Here is a 20784-nt window from a genome sequence, read left to right on the forward strand (position 1 = left end):
TTCATTCGTTCGAGTGAATCAGATGATTATTGTTGATATTCCTTTCTCCGATATCTTTCTAGTTAGAATGTTTTCTAGAAAGACATCAGGTATTTATGGAAGAGTCCACATGAAAGTTGCCAACATCTCTAAAAGTGTGGAACGAATAGGATTCGAACTTGACACACCCAGGTTGTCACTACGCATAGTTACGTCATATATGATCATTAGTATATTACGATTTATATGACGTCACAGTAGATCACGTCATATATAACATTACAGTAAATTATGTCATATATGACGTCATAGCAGATATTGTTTCGACCTGACAAGGTGTGCGTCACTGGGCCGGTTTGATCCCTTTGGGTCTCTCAGTAAAGGGCCAGGTTAATGGGTTTATGTGACCTCCCACCTCCCAACTTGACGTTATTACTCCTAGGCAACCTAACAAGTAACCTTCCCGTTACTATAGAGGTCTCCAGATTCTGGAAGGTTTTCCACACAAGGTTTTCAAGGTTTCTTTCCTCGAATTGTTAGACTTTGGAATTCCCTTTATGCTCCCTGTTCTAGCGACTGCAATAATGTGTAGAAATTTAAATGTGAATAAGTATCTTGCTGCACAACTCCCCATTAGGATGCCTCTAAATCACAGTAACTCCTTACGTCTCAGTTGCAATCTGCTTTGTTTGGGGCGACTGAAAGTCATGCAAAAATAGCATTAACGGAAGAAACCGTAGAGATCTCTCCATCATTTTGCTCGTCGTGTTCGCCCTTAGGCTTTGTTTTGATCTGCATGGGTAAAATACAGTTTGTCATTTTTCCCCTTTTGCTGTTAATAATCTGCTTAATTAATTTGTAATGTTATCTCTGCAGTGAAACATTGTTATTTTTTCCTTCTGTTTTTTTTTCATATCTAAAAAGATGTACATTGTAACGAAATACGATATGATGGTGAACGATTTTTCTTTTCAATTACAAATGTAATTTTATATCCTGTATATAAAAAAAATGTGTCCCTGGAGCAAATGGAAAAGAAAATGTATAAATTTGCCCTTGGCCATTAATTAATTGGGCGGAATGATGTGTGTAAGCAAGGCCTTAGAATTTAGTGAATAAGGCAATGTTCCCCCTCTAGATTTGCTTATCTAAATTCTTCGGCGTTTTTTTTTTTTTTTCTTTTTTTTTTTTGTGCAGGTAATGAAGAACTATGAAACCGCAGCTCAGTTTTCCGAAGGATCTTTACACGATTTGAACGTTTTCTGCTTCTATGATCACAGCATCGTTAATTCAGAGCTAAACTGGAAATGAATTTGAATATCTGCTAGACACCATCCTCCATTGTTTAAGGTTTCTCTGTCAAGACAATCTGGCAGCAGGATACTTCCTTCTACAAGTAAACCTTCACCAAACATTCAAAATACGAGGTGCTTTCAAAAGTTTCCAGACTTGCAAGAACTGCAGGTCTTTTGAAGTCCCTTCCGGGATGCTGCTTTCCCAACTGTACTAATATGCAGAAGTTCAAGTGTAATGTGAACAAACATCTTGCTACTCATCTCCCTTCATAATGCCCCTGCAAATTATGTCCCCGATAGTAGCCTCCTACTTCAAAGTGGCACTGTGCCTTGTTTGGGGTGAAAATTGATTAAAAAAATGAAATAAAATAAAATTAAAAAAAAACAAAAAAAACGTCGTAGCACTCCTTCTGAAGCCAAACTTAGGTCTCTTTGGACTTGCTACACCCAGTCTCTTCCAGCGGCCACTTGATTGCATCAAGGGATCACCATGCTCTTCAGCACATCCAGGTACACTTTAGTGTTGACTTTCATGCCGACTACGAAGATGTGAGGTTGCATAATGTGGCCCTCACTTGAAAGGACACCAAAGACCATAACCGTGGCCGAAAACTGCATTGAGCTCTGTTCTCAATCGTTGAACCGTCCAAATTTGCATTTTGAGGGTGTTCGCAATGGCCATGTTGTCATAACTTGGATCGGTAGAGAGTATGAGTTGTACGGCAGCGCTTCTTCATTTCACTCGTTGAACATTGTGTCACTTTCAGACATGATAGAAGGCTCCTATCGCTCTTCGAATTTGTACACAGCTAGCACACTAAAAAACGCAACAAACAAAGAAAACCGGTTGTCATCAAACGAAAATGAAATCATGTCATCTTTGCGAGGGCTTGAAAATTCTGATTGAGATGACTGACCAATTTTTATGATTTCAGGTTCAAATAGCGTAGCATGGGACCTTCTCTAGGTAATCCTACCTCGTGTTAAGATTAGGGTTAAACTACTGAACGCAATGCTCCATCAGACTTGATGAATTCTTGTTCTGTACATGTTTATATATGTCATTAGTTTATGTGTACGATTAAATATAATGATAAAAGGACAAACCACAAATTCACATCAAAATCTACGCCGTTGATTAATAAGATTAGTTAAGACCACTAGATCAATGAGTCAAACGAGCTGGAATAAATGAAGCCGGGAATAGATAAGGCAATTCTGAAGATTATATGCCATAATAGTATTTATAGAAAAGACTGAGACTAGCAACATCACATATAAGATAGGTTTCAAAGAAGAAGAAATCAAATCAAATTACAGATAGAACCCTCAAATTGGACAGATATTCACCAGCCTAAATATGGCAACAAAACTCAATACATGGTCTGATAATAGATTTGAAGAGAGATCGTGTGCTTTCAGCCAGTGCTACGGTAAATCAAACCCCAACTCCAGTTGATAAACAATTAATAGACTTTCATTTTTAGTGGTTAAAAACAGGGACGTGCAGAGGCGTGGGGGTTCTAAGAGTGACCAAGCACCGGCCTCTTTTACTCTTGTTTTAAAAGTGCTCTTTTCAGAGGAATAGACTTGAGTGGTAATTTTAATTTCGATTGTTTGCTATATAGAGCAACATTTGATAATCCTGGAGGCAAACCTAGCCATTTCCTCGTATATCTGTTGATTTTAGCTTCGAGTGTCTCTTATATATATATATATATCTATAATATAAAGCCGAATGTGTGTGTATATGTCTGGTCACGAATAGGCTCCTATATGGTTGACTATTTAAAAAAAACTGATTACATATAATGATAGAAGATATATCGAGACACAGGAATGGGTATGTTTGATATGGCAGAACAGTGGTTCATTAAAATTGTGGGGTTTGCGTTCGCGCCTGGTCCACAAAGTATTGAAATCAAAAATTAAAAAATTAAATTAAAAAAAAAAACGTTTGCAGGTGTTTTTGATATAGATATACATAAGAATACTTTGATAAGTATGTTTTTACTTAAATAGGAATGGTATAATAATAGGAATGTATTATAGGTCTGTGCCACAAGAGGCACTGTCTTTTTTTAAAATTTATTTTTATTTATTTTTTTATTTTTTTACTTCAGCACCTTCATTGAAAAAACTTCTCTGTACGTTACTAGTCAAAACGATATTCGTTTCCTAAGGTTGAATAACAGACTTGCTGATGTGGATTAAAATCAAAATGTAAGTATAAACCAACACTAATATACTATCTTTCTCCAAGACCATCCAATCAATCCATCAAAAGGAGATAACATGTGCGTTTTGACATAATTAAAAATCCGAAAATTGGAAGAGAAGTTGTAAGTGCCTTATAATATGTTTACATTACGCCATATACGCCCCAAAACCTCTGGCTTTGATATAGGCGAGACTAAAACTTGCTGCTATGGTTACAAATTATCTGAAATAACAGCAAGGGGCGACTTATTTCAAATATTTCTCATATGTTATATTTCCTCTCTTTTGGAAATAGGGTGCGATTATGCATATCTCCAGTATCAAATAATCCTTACACACTGTGAAATTTTCTTTATGTATGAAAACCAAAGAGGGGAGATATAACATCAAAGCAAGACGTTTGGGGAAAATATCAGATATTTTGTAATTCATTTGCAAAACTAGGAAAACAAATGACTATGATTGAAACATACTAGTGCTGTAAAAAGTGCCAAAAATAGGTACTGGATGATGGATGATCTCCTTAATGTGCGACCTTAACGTAAATGTCACATAGCTCACTACGCAATTCAGGTCATTAGCTTTCCAACGAGCCTTCATTTGTTGAATTCTGACCAATAGTCGCTGAGATTTCGAACTTATAAAATTTCCATATAACACACACACACACACACACAAACACACACACACACACACACACACACACACACACACACACACACACATATATGTATATATATATATATATATATATATATATATATATATATATATATATATACTGGTAGTCAAATTGAATATTGAAATGCTCATATCTTTGGTCTATACGACGAAACTACATGAAAATTTGCAGGATGTTTGAAGATTTTGATAGTATTCTATGGTTAAAATTTTATGACAATGGTAAAAAAACAACCTACATTTTCAAACCAATAAAATATGTCTAAATTTGGCTACATTTGTATATATAGTATCCTGGCAGGACAGCTTTAGTTTTGCTGCTTTTGGATGAATTTTGCTTAGAGGTTTTTTTGCTTGGTTTCCTCCCCTGTGGCCTTGCAGGCACACTGATATATATATATATATATATATATATATATATATATATATATATATATATATATAAAGCTGAATGTCTGTGTGTGTGTGTGTGTCTGGTCACGAATAGGCTCCTATATGGTTGACTATTTTAAAAAACTGATTGCATATAATGATAGAAGATGTATCGAGACACAGCAGGAATGGGTATGTTTGATCTGGCAGAACGGTGGTTCATTAAAATTGTGGGGTCTGCGTTCGCGCCTGGTTCACAAAGTATGTAGATAAAAAAAAAAAAAAAACGTTTACAGGTGTTTTTTTTTTTATAGATGTACATAAGAATACTTTGATAAGGATTTTTTAACTTAAATAGAAATGGTATAATAAAATTGTGGGGTCTGCGTTCGCGCCTGGCCTCCATAGAATGGAAATAGGCACAAGCTTTAATAAAGACTTTTCATATCTATCTGCGTAAGTATACTTTGATAATTATGTTTCAGTTTGAAGAAATATGGTATAATAAAATTATGGGGGAGGGGGTTCGTTTGCGCCTAACCTCCATAGAATGGAAATATGTCACAAAGTTTAACAAGGTTTTTTAATATAGATCTACAGAATATTGTGATAAGTGTTTCAGTATGAACAGGTATAGTATAATAAATTATGGGGCTTATCTATTTTATTTTTACTTTCATCATATTTTGCTTTGGTTTTGATGCCCCCAAATTGGAAGCTATCTCTTTACAACCCTTCCTTTTCATAAACTATCATACTTTCATAAATCAGAGTTCATTTTCTGTAGGCTGTTTTTGAACCCAGTCAACGACGGGTACTTTTGCTAGTATATATATATATATATATATATATATATATATATATATATATATATATATATATATATATATATATTATATGGGCGAGCAAAAGTACCCGTCGTTGACTGGGTTCAAAAACATATATATATATATATATATATATATATATATATATATATATATATATATATATATATATATATATATATTTGCAGGGAGACCCGATGTTGCCTAGGATTGAATGAGATTTATGCTTTATGCTTCCATATTTTTGTTGTCATCAAAATCGGTGAAATCGCCCATTTTTCAATCAAATCGATTATTTGCCTGTTTCAGTTAGGGATCCATCAGGATGTACTGGGCAGAAACTTTACATGCCCCCGCGCAATAACTTAGTCACCGAGAAATGTTGTTTACACTGCACTGTAGAGAATTTACTATTGATGTTATAATAAGTTTGTTTATATAACATCTTGAATTAAAGTTTAAAATGCAAAAAATTAAGTATCATGATCCAACTGTGCTCTAAACAGAATCATTCATGTTGAATGCTCCCCTGTTATATCAAAGAACGTACTGTTGATTTTATATGTCGAGCTTTTCGGCTTGTGCGGCGATAAAACTTTTCAAATGAACTTGTGATGTTAGGCCGTATAAGGCGTTCACTTTGGTAAATATCGTCTGTCGCTTTATTCATCAGATGTTTTTTAATTATCGATTATCAATACTTATCAAAGACATTTCGATACAAAACCGATCTAAGAACACCACACACACACACACACACACACACACACACACACACACACACACACACACACACATACACACACACACATTCTGGATTTGACTGTTATCAGTATTATCTAAGAAAATAAATATAAAAAAATTATAAATAATAAATTAATAAAACATAAAATAAGATATTTTTTATGCTAATTCTGACTTCAATTTTTTAACATGTAGAGTTAGCGTTGGTGAAAACATTAAAATTCAAAGACGACGTAACAGAAAAAAAAAAAAACAAAAAAGAAACAAACAAAAAACCCCCAAAACAAATGCAAATTCTCTTTCGATTTTTGGATTTTGCAATCATGCCCATATTCCTTTATTTTCTTTTAAAGTTGATGAGCCCCTATTCTTCTGATGAGCTAAGGGCGGAATAAATTAAAAAATTGACACAATAATTACATGAATGTTTCTGCGCTACGAAGCAGGTGCTGTCAAGAATCGTACATCTCAACGTACTTAAAGAAATAAACGGTAAGATGGGCAACATCATGAAATTTGGAATATAGACTTTTGTCATTTATTTGTATATGCTCTGTAGTTACATTGAGCTTCATAAATTAAAGGACTGGTATAAATAAAAGGCGAAAAATAATTAAATAAGCTTATTTTCCTATAAACACGCACACAAAATCTCTAACTCTACGGATAGATTCTCTTAGTTGCTTTTTTTTTGTTTTTATCCGCGCAGGCAGCGTGACGTCATAAAGGAGTGACATCATCTTCTTAAACAGAGGTACATTGACATCACAAAGCCACAATGTCATAAAGAGACTTATAAAACACTGGGGAAATGAATTATGACGTTATGGCATAACTCATTTTCCATTAAAAACAGGAGCTATTGACAACGCAAAGGTTCAAATGTCATGCGGTTGTACATTGATTATATATATATATATATATATATATATATATATATACACTAGCATGGGCACCCGGCGTTGCCCGAGTGTTTGGAGGTGTATACTGAGCCCCCCCCCAAAAAAAAGGTCAATTTTTTTTATTATGACCCTTTAAAATTCATTGTTTTGGGCTTAAATCAAGTTATTAAGTTAGATCCATGTCCAAGCAACCTATATCTAAAATTTCAAGTGTTTAGACCGAAAATTGTCGGAGGAGTTTTGTAGAGTTCTCAAAGATGAAATCGTTGAACTTTGACCCCTTAACAGCCAAAGTTCTGGCCGAAACCCGATCAGATAGATTGTCCCACATCTCAGTACCCTTTATATCAAATTTCGAGTCTGTAGACTAAAAATTGACAGAGTTTTTGCGTAAGGAAATGTATATAGACAAACAGACACAGACACGTTCACTTATATATATATATATATATATATATATATATATATATATATATATATATATATATATAAATATGATTGTTGAGCTGGATTAAATCCGACGATATGAAATAAAATGGAGGTGGAAGGACCTGGATACTCAACGTTTCGCCCGATTTATGCGGGCTTCTTCAAGAGGGATGGTCATTGACGAGAGAGTCGGAGGATTGGGGCTATATATAATGATGGGGAAGAGCAGCGTGTTTTCCTTATGTAAATTAGATGTCATATGTACATGTATATACATTTTATGAGAGAAAAAACTAAATTAGAGTAAAATAGTGTAGTGGATTACGTCATTATATATAGCCCCAATCCTCCGACTCTCTCGTCAATGACCATCCCTCTTGAAGAAGCCCGCATAAATCGGGCGAAACGTTGAGTATCCAGGTCCTTCCACACGTGTGTGTGTGTGTGTGTGTCTGTGTGTGTCTGTGTATGTGTCTCTGTGTGTGTGTGTGTGTGAAGCAGATCACAGGGTGAAGATCAAGTCGACAAAAAAGGACTATGTAACATAATGAAATCTACGGTAGTATTAATAATTGTAGGAGCAGTAGGAACAGTTTTGAAAAAAGAAAATTGAACAAAAAGAAGACGAGATGGAATTGAAATCAAAGGATAGTTTGTCATCATATCTCACACGGCACTGATGAAAACAACTAAAATATTATGGAAAATCTTCGAGTGCGAAAACCAACCCACATAACCAGTAACGTCATCCAACCACGCGTAAGTTGAAATAGAGTTATAATAGAAAATATAGATGAGAAAAAAAAAGAAAATTTACAAAATCTAAAGGAACTGAAACTGCCTTCCCCAAAATAATAATGGAATAAACCTCAGCTGATACCACACAAAATTATTATTAAATGGAATGGATAACGTGGAAGGAGAGCACCACCCAGCTTTCTACAGGAAATGGACGTAGGCTACTGGAATACTTTGGAGGCTAATTTGTTACTAGTATTACAGACAAAGGTAACAGTCATTGTCAGCGCAAACTTGTTGGTAAACGGCTGTTGCGAGAACACATTTTTTGCCACCCAAATCCCAGTAAAGACCTTCATGTCGCTGCCAACGAGAAATCAATGTTAACCGACTGTTACGATAACGTAAATTAATTTGTAGAGGTTATCAAAAGAGGTGGAGAGTATTGGAAATCTAGGGAGACTTGTTGTCACCCAGACTCCAGGAACACCACAGGTTGTTATCAAAGAGAAATCTTTGAAGATGACCTGTGTGAAAACTGCTAGCGAGTAATAATAATAATTAGAAGAAAAATCAGAAGAAATTGGAATCAAAAGGAAGACATACAACAAAAGGTAATGATGAAAACAAGCCGAAATGTTAAGGAAAACCCTTGAATGCAGAAACCAACCCAGATAAGCAACGAACATTTACCAACCTCAGAAAAATGGAAAGGGGGGGGGGAGATAATACACGCATACGTAGCACTAGTCTCGGCTGATACCACAGAAAATTGTGAAGGATAAAAAAGGATGGAAAGACCGAAGCACTAACCAAACTTCACCTGCGATAGTGCAAAGACAGTTGGGACCTTATCAGGGTTATTTCTACCCAAATCCTTTAGAAAACCAAAGACGATCGACGCCAAGAAATCAATAGTAAACAGCCGATAACGCAAAGTCTTTTGCAATCATTAGTGAAAAAAGTGGAGAGTACTAAAAATTTGGAGAGACTTATGTCATTCAGATTCCAGGGAACACCGCAAGCTGTTTTCAAAGAAAGTTCTCAGTGAACGCTCCCAGTGAGTAATAATAATAGAAAACACACACACACATATGGATAGATGCACACACACACACACACACACACACACACACACACACACACACACACACACATATATATATATATATATATATATATATATATATATATATATATATAGAGAGAGAGAGAGAGAGAGAGAGAGGGGAGAAAGAGAGAGGGAGAGGGAGAAAGATAAAAAAGGAACAAACCAAGTTATGTGTTCATCAACGTTTCGTCTTTATTGTAAGATTTCTTCTGGATTAAATTGATGATATATATATATATATATATATATATATATATATAAACATTTATGGTTGATCTCAAATTATATTAACATATACTGATGTAATTAAATGCAGCCAAACTCTAAATTAGAAACAACGGTCATGAAAATATTGCACAAATGATAAATATTCATAAAAATTACAGGAAGGCAGGGAGTCTATAAGGTCTGGGAGGGGAAAGGAAGTCAGAACACAAAAGTCGATTGACCAAATAAAGAATTTCATGAATAAGGACCGTCGTGTGTCTATAGAGACAATGGGTGCACAGTTTGATATAAGTATGGGAACTGTACATCCAATTAATTGCGAGAAAGTGAAGATGTGGAAGATTTGCGCAAGGTTTGTCTCAAGGGTGCTCTATCATTGTCACAGACTATTTGACCAAGATGAGCACCAAGACAGTTCTTTATCCTTCCTATCGTCCATACTTTGCTCCTTGTGACTTTTGGTTATTCCCTAAGCTCAAGGAAAACCTTAGAGGCTGTCATTGAGGAGATGAAAGAGGCTGTGACGAGGGTCATTGACACTCTCACATCAGAGAACTGTCAAGAAGTTGTTGGAGCGGTACAACAAGTGCATTGCAGTCGAAGGAGATTACTTCGAAGAGGACTAAAGTTTTATGTGTGTACTATCAATAAAGCGCCCATACAAAAAAAGTCTGGAAACTTATTGAAGGCACCTCGTACATTCTGAAACAAATTCAAACAAAATGAATAATACTCGAAGCTATCTTCATCAAAACCCAACAACATGCAATTAATAATATTGTTAATGAAACCAGTAATAATATTTTAAAATACTTTATGCAATACAATTATATCCTATGACGCTAATTCATAAATCACAGAATGTAACGTCTTTCCTGGAACAGTGTGAAAACGTTCTCTCGACGTCTAACTGACTTCCTGTGTCCGTTCCACAGCTACCTTTAAAAAAAAAAAAATCTCATTTTTCTTCAGCTTTTTGGTCATTTGCTTGTTCACCTAGTAATGATTCGACGAAGAATCGAAAACGTTCGTGATGCACAGGGAACACACAAGTAAGATCAGAATAAAATAAAAATTATTTTTAATACGGTTTGCTTAAATGAAAAAATTCTGCCTAATTACACACAATTTATGGATTATATATATATATAAAGCTGAACGTGTGTGTGTGTGTGTCTGGTCACGAATAGGCTCCTATATAGTTGACTATTTTATAAAACTGATTACATATAATGATAGAAGATGTATCGAGGATCAGTAATGGGCATGTTTGATCTGGCAGAACGGTGGTTCATAAAAATTGTGGGGTCTGCGTTCGCGCCTGGCCCCCAAAGTATGGAAATAAAAAAAAATAAAAGAAAAACGTTTACAAGGGTTTTTGATATAGATGTACATAAGAATACTTTGATAAGTATGTTTCAACTTAAATAGGAATGATATAATAAAATTGTGGGGTCTGCGTTCGCGCCTGTACTCCATGGAAATATGGCACAAACTTTAACAAAGACTTTTCATATCTATTTGCGTAAGTATACTTTGATAATTATGTTTCAGTTTGAAGAAATATGGTATAATATAATTATTGGGTGTTCGCGCCTAACCTCCATAGAATAGAAATATGTCACAAAGTTTAACAAGTTTTTTTAAAAGGGGTGAGGGTCCACAATAACACCTTAACTTTAATCTTAATTCCCGTTAGCTTCGAATAAATTCACCTCATAACTTCACGTTCTTATTAAAGTGAACGCCCCCCCCCACAAAAAAAATCTGAACTTTATACAATTCTCGACACAAATTTTGCATAACTGTTTTTTTCCTTCTCAACTTGCACGTGCCACTCTTTTGAAAATAGATAAATAGATAAATAATAAAAAATAAGAACGTTACTTGCTATCGTGTCAAAAGAAGGAAAAAATACTGCTCACGTGATTACGTGTCTTTTTTTAAAAACATTTACATAACACTTTTATTTTTATTTATATATCTGTTTAAGCTTTTTTTTTTGTCGGTGTACTAGAAGGAATTCTGTTGATTACAACCCTTTCTGCGTGTTCTTTACATTACAATAGTGCAACCCTGAATCCGACGGCACAATACTACACCGTTCAATACTGTAAAACGTAAACGAAGCTGTTCTGCTTGAAAATAATCGAATATTCCTCAAGCACAAAATAACGGAAAACATTAAAATATGTTTATAAATATTATTAAGTTGACGGAACTCTCTTAAATTGTTAACACAGAATGCTCAGGTGCCCCTCCTTCAAATTGAAAACGGGGCTCTCCATTTCAAAGTCGCTGCCATTTTGATTTTTTTTTAAACCGGTTCGTGAATTAAAAATTTTTTTTTGTTTACAAACTACTATAAAATACAAATCAATTAACTTTTCTACCATAAAAGTAACTTTTATTGACGATGGAAACATTTATTTCTTGTATATTTATATTATTATATATATAACATTTTCTCTTTGTAAGGAAACATCATTTTGTTGGTCACTCTTGGCTACGAATGGAAACAAAGTTGATATAAAAAATATATTTCGCGATAATTATCTTTACTTTCATCATATTTTGCTTAGGGTAAAAGTTTTGAGTATCAAAACCTTACAAAACCTTTACAACCCCCTCCTTTTCATAACCTATCATACTTTCATCAATCACAGTCCATTTTCTGTAGGCTATTTTTGAACCCAGTAAACAACGGGTACTTCTGCTTATTTATATATATATATATATATATATATATATATATATATATATATATATATATATATATATATATATATATATATACTTCTGAATAAATTAATCTAACAATCAGCTGGTATGGAAACTAAACCTTTATATCCTTTTCTTCAATTTCCCCTGCTATGTGACTTCTATTTAATCAATTTTTGATTATCATTTTCCATGTCTAACTGACTTTAGCAAATAAGGTGAATAACGTTATATCTATCTGCTAATATTTTCTCCTCTGAAGAGATGGTCGGCATCGAAACCCTATAGGTTAAGGAGATAACATTTCTAAAGTATTCTTTGTCTTACTTGGAATAATAAAAAATCCTTGATTTAAATAAAGTTTTTTAAAATTTCATTGAATCACTATAATTTGCTATATATATATATATATATATATATATATATATATATATATATATATATATATATATATATATATATATATTAATTGATATGCATATATGTATATGTATGTATGTATATATATATATATTTATTAAAATATGTGCACGTGTATATATACAATATTTATATATTAGTAATGTGCATAAATATATACTGTATATATATATATATATATATACACACGCACACACACACACACACACACACACACACACACACACACACATATATATATTGGAAGTAAACGCACACACATATACCACTCTGTATACTCGATGAACCAAGTGCAAGAGAGATTACAAGGAATTAGGGACAGTTAGGATTAAAAAAAGATCTCTCAGTTGGAATATATTGTATAACGTGTAAAAGTTTCTGGCATGCGGCAGCTTGAACAAACTGAAAAATAAAATTTAAGTGCATGTGTGTGTGTGTGTTTTGTTTGTATGTATGTGTGCGCTTGCGCGCTTTTATGTATGTGCATGCGTTTATAACTTACCACGAATGTCCTGTCATGGAAAAAAAAAAGCAGTTCAGCAGCACCGATCACAGCGAAGTCATAAATTGTGGAATTAAAATTCTTTGGAAAATGCGGCAAACAATCTGCTCAGTTCTCTCTCTCTTTCTTTTTACTCTCTTTCTTTTCCTCCTCGAAACGTCTTTTCGCCCAAATGTATACGTTCACCCGCACACAGATATATGATTATACGCACACACACGCACGCACATATATATGTGTATACACACGTGGGTCCGTACGTCTATCTTCCAACAGATTGTGCCGCGAAGAGATTGCAGTCCTTTTTTTTAATGGTAGATAAAGTTTGATAACTGGAACAGCTGTGCGCAGAAGTTATATATATATATATATATATATATATATATATATATATATATATATATATATATATATATATATATATATATATATATATATATGTGTGTGTGTGTGTGTGTGTGTGTGTGTTAAAATTTTAAACGGCAGACGCTGGTCTTAGTCTGGTTCATGGTCACGTTTATAGAGAATCCAGTGAGGATAAATCGCTGTACAAGTATTCCTGGCCCGTCAACAGGTGAATAATAGATGCTGGTTAGGAAAGTGAGTTACGGCGTTTGCTTGTTTAAGAGTGCAGGTCAGGAAGGGATAGTTGTTTGTTTGTTTGTTTGTTTTAGTTGTCAGCAATTGTTTGTCAACCCGAGTTACAAATGCATTAAGAAAAAGTTTTGGTATACGATGTCTTTTTTTTTTTTTTTTTTTTGGCGGGAGGTGTGTGTGTGTTGGGGGAGGGGGGAGTAGAGGAGTAGTTTTTACGCAAAGCGTCCACGTAGAATTGTTTATCTATCTTCTAGTATTTTGTTTGTTTGTTTGTTTGTTTGCTTGTTTGTTTAAAGAAAGAAATAAGGGTTACATCTTTGAAATTTACCGCGCGGCGGTGTGTATGTGGGGTGGGTGGGCGTAGAAATAAAGAAGATAAGGCAAAAGAAATTGATAGAGAAGGCAATAACGAAGAAGAAGAAGAAGAAGAAGAAGAAGAAGAAGAAGCGGACGGACGTCTGGATTCGTTTGCAAGTGCCTGGTCTGTGACCGTCTGTGACTCAGACCGCTCATGAATGAATGAATGATAGTAAAAGTGTATGTTGCCGGGAGTAAGAGGCAGAGTGCACATGTGTGGGACAGAGACATAGAAAGAGAAGGTGTGTGTGTGTGTGAGAGAGAGAGAGAGAGAGGGAGGGAGAGAGAGAGAGAGAGAGAGAGAGAGAGAAAGCGAGAGAAGTGAAGGGGTGGGTGAGAGTGTGAGACTGGTGACAGTGATGCAGTAGGCGCTTATCAGTCAGCCTCTACCATTTTTCTCTGGTATCGGCACTTCAAGGATATTTACGGACAGTTATTGTGCGGACACATGCAACGACAACTTCTCTTTCTCGAACGGATCGTTTGATTTCTTTTTTCAGTATGAGATAACAAATAAGGCCTTCCATGTATTTTTTGCAATTCTAAATTTTTAGTTTGTTAAACATTTAATATCTTGTTTTTCTTTCTTTTTTCTTTTTTTTTTCACCTTACATTTCTTTTCGTTTTTTCGTTTCCATGTTTTCTTCTTTTCTTTTTATTATTTCATTTTTTTTATTTTCTTCTTTTTAATGTATCAATAATTTTTTTTTTACTTCAAATATTTTTATTTATTTTTATTATGTTTTTAGTAATAATTTACTTTTTCTTTTCTATTCAAACCTTTCCCCCGTTTTCTTTACAATTCTTTCATATTAGTTTTTTTTTGTTTTTATTTTTAATGTGTTTTTTTGTTTCCTTTCTTTTAAAATTATCATTTTTGATTTTTTTATGTATTCTATCATGTTTCCCTTTTTTTCTTCTATTTTAACTTTTCATTTTTTTATTGCCAATCCTTTCATTTTTTTACTCTTTCTTTTTTTTACTTCCAATTCTTTCTTTGTTTTGAATTTTTTTACTTCCAACCCTGTCATCTTTTTACTTCCAACTCTTTAGTTTTCTTTTACTTAAAATTCTTTCATTTTTCACTTCCAACTTTTTCATTTTTTTTACTTCCAATCCTTTATTTTTTTTTTTACTTCTAACTCTTTTTTACTTCCAACTCTTTAATTTTTTAATTCAAACTCTTTCATTCTTTTACTTCCAACTCTTTCATTTTTGTACTTCCAACTCTTTCATTTTTTTTTTACTTCTAACTCTTTCACTTTTGTTTAACTCCGAACTCTTTTTCTTTTACTTCTAACTCTTTCATTTTTTTACTTCTAATTCTTTTGTTTCTTTTACACCCAAGCCTTTCATTCTTTTTACCCCCCTTTCATTTTTTTTACTTCCAATCCATTAATTTTTTTTTAATTCTAACTCTTTTTTACTTCTAACTCTTTAATTTTTTAATTCGAACTCTTTCATTCTTTTACTTCCAACTCTTTCATTTTTTTTTACTTCTAATTCTTTTGTTTCTTTTACATCCAACCCTTTCATTCTTTTTACTCCCCTTTCATTTTTTTTTACTTCCCACCCAGTTTTTACTTCCAACTCTTTCATTTTTTACTTCCAACTCTTTCAGTTTTTACTGTCCTTTCATTTATTTTTACTTCCAACCTTTATTTTTTTTACTTCAAACTTTTTCATTTTTTTTTTACTTCCAACCTTTAATTTTTTTTACTTCAAACTTTTTCATTTTTTTTTTACTTCCAACGCTTTCTTTTTTACTTCTAAGTTATATTCTTTCTTCTTTTTCTTCCAATTCTATTTATTTTTAGTTTCATCTTCTTACAGTTTTCAATTTGTATTAAGTTTTTTTAAAATTTTGCTTTCATTTGCTTCTTTTTAGATTCTTTTCTTTGCTTTTCTTTCATTTCTTTTCACCTCTAAATCAATTTAATTCTAATGTTTCATTTTTATTTTTATAATTCTAAGTTTCTTCTGTTTTTTTCTTTTCCATTTTTATTTCCTTCCATGTCTTTCTTCTTTTTGTTTCCTTTGAATTTTTTTCTTTTCCATTCTAATTATTTCTTCTTTCTTTCTAATCTACTTTTTTCTTTTCGTAATTTTCCTTTATAATTTTTCTTTTCGTAATTTTATTTATATTTTTTCTTTTCGTAATTTTCTTTTATTTTAATTCTTTTCGTAATTTTTCTATATTTTTTCTTTTCGTAATTTTCCTTTATTTTTTTCTTTTCGTAATTTTCCTTTATTTTTTCTTTTCGCAATTTTTCTTTATTTTTTTCCTTTCGTAATTTTCCTTTTCTTTTTTTTATTCTTCAAATTATTTTTGTTTTTTCTTTTCTTTCCAGCTTGTAATTATTTTCTTTTCCACCCAAACACTTTTTTAGTTTATTTTTTCTATTAAGTCTTTCATATATTCCTTTTATTTTCTTTCTTTAAATTCTTTCTTTTCATTTTATTTTCTGCGAATTCTTCCGTTTTCCTGAATTAATTCCTTTTTAATATATTTTCGTTTTCGTTTTCCCTTTTAATTTATTTCGTTTCTTTTTTATTCTCATCACAGATGACGCGTACAAATTATTTCATTACATCTGCTTCAAGTTCTTTTTTTTTTCAGTTGGGTCCTCTTCGTTATTCCGTTTAACTTTTCTCTTTCTTTTTTTTTCTATTTTACTCATTTTTCAAATTTTATCCGTCGGTTTTATTTCTCAGTTTCGTTTACTTTCTATTTTTCATTTTTTTTTTCATTTTTTTCATTTTTCATTTTCATCGTTTTTATTCTTTTTTATTGCAATTTTTATTTACTCTCATCTAATCCTTTCTTTCCCAATTTTCCTTTCATTTTTTTTCAATTATTTCATCTTTTTCTTCTTTTCCATTTTATTTCGTTTTTTTTTCTTTTGCAGTCCGATTCTCTCTTAATATTTTTTTTGTTTTTCCTCCAATTATTTATTTTTTAAAATAATTTTTCCTATTTTTCTTCTTCATTTTCCTCCCTTTTTTTTAATCCTTCCATATTTTTCTTTTTATTTTCACTACAGTTTTCCTTTTTAGTTTAGTAGGTTTTCTTTTTATCCTCCAATCCTTTAGTTTTTATTTAACTTTCTAACATTTACCCCAACTTCTACATTTTTCATCCAATTCTTTCTTTCACTTGCGTCTTCCAATTTTTTCATTTCTTTTATTTTCCTTGTCTTTCAATAATTTCTCTTTAATTTCAAGACTTTTCGTTTCTTTTCATTCTTTTTACTTTCCGTATTGTCCAATTCTCTCCCAGCTTTTCCAGTTGATCCCTTACAATTTTTGTTCATTTTCTATTTTTCCTTCTTTTTAAAACAATGTTCCATTTTTTTCATTATTCTTTCCTCATTTTTGCCTTTCCTTCATTTCTTTTCCATTTTTTCTTTTTCATTTCCTTTTTCTTGTTTTCATTTCCTTCTATTTCTTTCTAAGCTATCTACCTTTCTCTTTCTTGTTTTCATTTCCTTCTATTTCTTTCTAAGCTATCTACCTTTCTCTTTCTTCCTTATTTCTCTACGCTTATTTTTTTCTTTATTCTTTCTACTTTTTTTCTGATTACATTCTTGTTTTTTTTTCTATCTTTGTATATATTAATTTGTTTCTCTTTTTTCTGAAGATAGGGTGTACATATTAATTTTTTTCTTTTTTCTGAAGATAGGGTGTATATATTAATTTTTTTTCTCTTTTTTCTGAAGATAGGATATATATATTAATTTTTTTTCTTTTTTCCGAAGATAGGGTGTATATATTAATTTTTTTCTTTTTATTCTGAAGATAGGGTGTATATATTAATTTTTTTCTTTTTTCTGAAGATAGGGTGTATATATTATTTTTTTTTCTTTTTTCTGAAGATAGGGTGTATATATTAATTTTTTTCTCTTTTTTCTGAAGATAGGGTGTACATATTAATTTTTTTTCTTTTTTCCGAAGATAGGGTGTATATATTAATTTGTTTCTCTTTTTTCTGAAGATAGGGTGTATATATTATTTTTTTTCTTTTTTCTGAAGATAGGGTGTATATATTATTTTTTTTTCTTTTTTCTGAAGATAGGGTGTATATATTAATTTTTTTCTCTTTTTTCCGAAAATAGGGTGTATATATTAATTTTTTTTTCTTTTTTCTGAAGATAGGGTGTATATATTAATTTTTTTCTCTTTTTTCTGAAGATAGGATATATATATTAATTTTTTTTCTTTTTTCCGAAGATAGGGTGTATATATTAATTTTTTTCTTTTTTTTTCTGAAGATAGGGTGTATATATTAATATTTTTTCTTTTTTCTGAAGATAGGGTGTATATATTTTTTTTTCTTTTTTCTGAAGATAGGGTGTATATATTAATTTTTTTCTCTTTTTTCCGAAGATAGGGTGTACATATTAATTTTTTTTTCTTTTTTCTGAAGATAGGGTGTATATATTAATTTGTTTCTCTTTTTTCTGAAGATAGGGTGTACATATTAATTTTTTTCTTTTTTCTGAAGATAGGGTGTATATATTAATTTTTTTTCTCTTTTTTCTGAAGATAGGATATATATATTAATTTTTTTTCTTTTTTCCGAAGATAGGGTGTATATATTATTTTTTTTTCTTTTTTCTGAAGATAGGGTGTATATATTAATTTTTTTCTCTTTTTTCCGAAGATAGGGTGTATATATTAATATTTTTTCTTTTTTCTGAAGATAGGGTGTATATATTAATTTTTTTCTCTTTTTTCTGAAGATAGGGTGTATATATTAATTTTTTTTTCTTTTTTCTGAAGATAGGGTGTATATATTAATTTTTTTCTTTTTTTTCTGAAGATAGGGTGTATATATTAATTTGTTTCTCTTTTTTCTGAAGATAGGGTGTATATATTAATTTTTTTCTCTTTTTTCTGAAGATAGGGTGTATATATTAATTTTTTTCTTTTTTTTCTAAAGATAGGGTGTATATATTAATTTTATTTCTTTTTTCTGATGATAGGGTGTATATATTAATTTTTTTTCTCTTTTTTCTGAAGATAGGGTGTATATATTAATTTTTTCTCTTTTTTCTGAAGATAGGGTGTCTATATTAATTTTTTTTCTTTTTTCTGAAGATAGGGCGTATATATTAATTTTTTTCTTTTTTCTGAAGATAGGGTGTACTTCGATTTTTTTACTCACCCTAAGCAAGACACATTCCCATTGATAAGCGAGAAACTATTTAGAATTTGGGGCCAGATTTATAAAGGCATGTTTTGTTCAAATTACATTGAAATTTCTATATGTTAGTACAATTAGGGAAATAAGGAGCGTGGAGGAAATTCCAAAGGTAAGCAGTTCAAATACAGAAGTTATTGAAATAGAAAAAAATTCAATCAACTGTGAACTTCTACAGTTGAGTTGATCCGGGGGTATCAACGTTGAGGGGCTACAACCGCAACAGGTTTATCGGAGCACATTTCGTGCAAGTACTTTAAAGCTAGCCCAATGATGGAAGGTTGTGGCGATGGGACAGGGTTGGAGCTTGGTAGACAATATGAGATGTTCTTTTTTAGCCTCTGATACCAAAAATCAGATTGTCTAAGCCATTGAGATCACCTATTCTCTGTAGAGCTAATGTATGGTCCTGTGCAACTTTGTGCGGCGATGGGACAGATGTTGGAGTTTGGCCGATAGTGCGGAACCTATTAGATTTGAGACTCGTTTTTAGGCCCTGACTAAGAGAGAAAGAGAGAGTGGGAGAGAGTGAGAAGGAAGGAGAGAGAGTGTGTGTGTGTGTGTGATGTGTGTGTGAGTGAGTGTGTGTGTGTGTGTGAGAGAGAGAGAGAGAGAGAGAGTGAGAGAGAGAGAGAGAGAGAGAGAGAGAGAGAGAGAGAGAGAGAGAGAGAGATGCACCAGCCCAGGTGTAGCAACAATACGCCATACAAGAACCAATGGTTGCTTTGTAGAGACATATGGTACTGGTAGGTTAGAATTTTCTAGCTCGGTAAAGGGAGCCCATCTTCTTAGCCATTGTTTTCTTACACTGTTTATTTTATTGGCGATATGAATTTCCTTATATTTCAACGGTTCTTTTCTTCCTTTATTCTTTTTCTTTTAAACTTTATCCTTCTACTTGCTCATGGCAAGCAAGCTGCATCATAGGATTAAATACATGCTTCTGTCCGAAATTATGTACAGATTCCTATGATATAAAGATGTTGCCGGAGAAGGTCGGCGATGATGTCGGCCGAAACTTTGTGAGAATAACACCCAAGATGAGAACAACAGTCAGAATGATCCAAACGATAAAAAATTATTCTTTTCTTTCTATTCTTTCTTCAATTTGTCGCTGTTTTCTTCTTTATTTGCTTGCGCCTTTTCTTTTTTTTTTTTCGTTTTTTATCATCTTGTTTTCGTTCTTTTCTTTGTTTTTTCTTTTTCTTTCTTTTCGATTTTTCTTTCTTTATTCGCATTTTCTCCTTTTTCATTCCTTTTTATTTCTTTCACCCTCTCTTTTTTCTTTATTTTTTTCTTTTTCTGTCTTTCTTTTATTCTTTTTCTTTCCATTTTCTTTTTTTGTCGTTTTAGTTCTTTTTTTCTTTATTTCTTTCCTTTTTCTTTCTTTATTTCTATCTTTTTTTCTATATTTTTTTAAAATCTTTTTTTTTTCCATATTTTTTCCATATTATACAT

The 20784-nt window shown here is 32.1% G+C and overlaps 1 protein-coding gene across 1 annotated transcript in view; it reads right to left on the reverse strand.

Moving 5' to 3' along the window:
• The window catches only part of LOC145247510 (melanocortin receptor 5-like), a 127909-nt gene extending 114524 nt beyond the window's left edge, over nt 1-13385 (reverse strand). The window contains exon 1 of the mRNA XM_080109324.1: nt 13170-13385. The gene's annotated coding sequence lies outside the window, so the exon portion shown is untranslated. The remainder of the gene's footprint in view (nt 1-13169) is intronic.
• Nucleotides 13386-20784: the final 7399 nt, after the last annotated feature.

The sequence above is a fragment of the Euprymna scolopes genome, chromosome 25, assembly GCF_053919585.1.
Source record: "Euprymna scolopes isolate OS-2025 chromosome 25, ASM5391958v1, whole genome shotgun sequence".
Classification (NCBI taxonomy): domain Eukaryota; kingdom Metazoa; phylum Mollusca; class Cephalopoda; order Sepiida; family Sepiolidae; genus Euprymna; species Euprymna scolopes.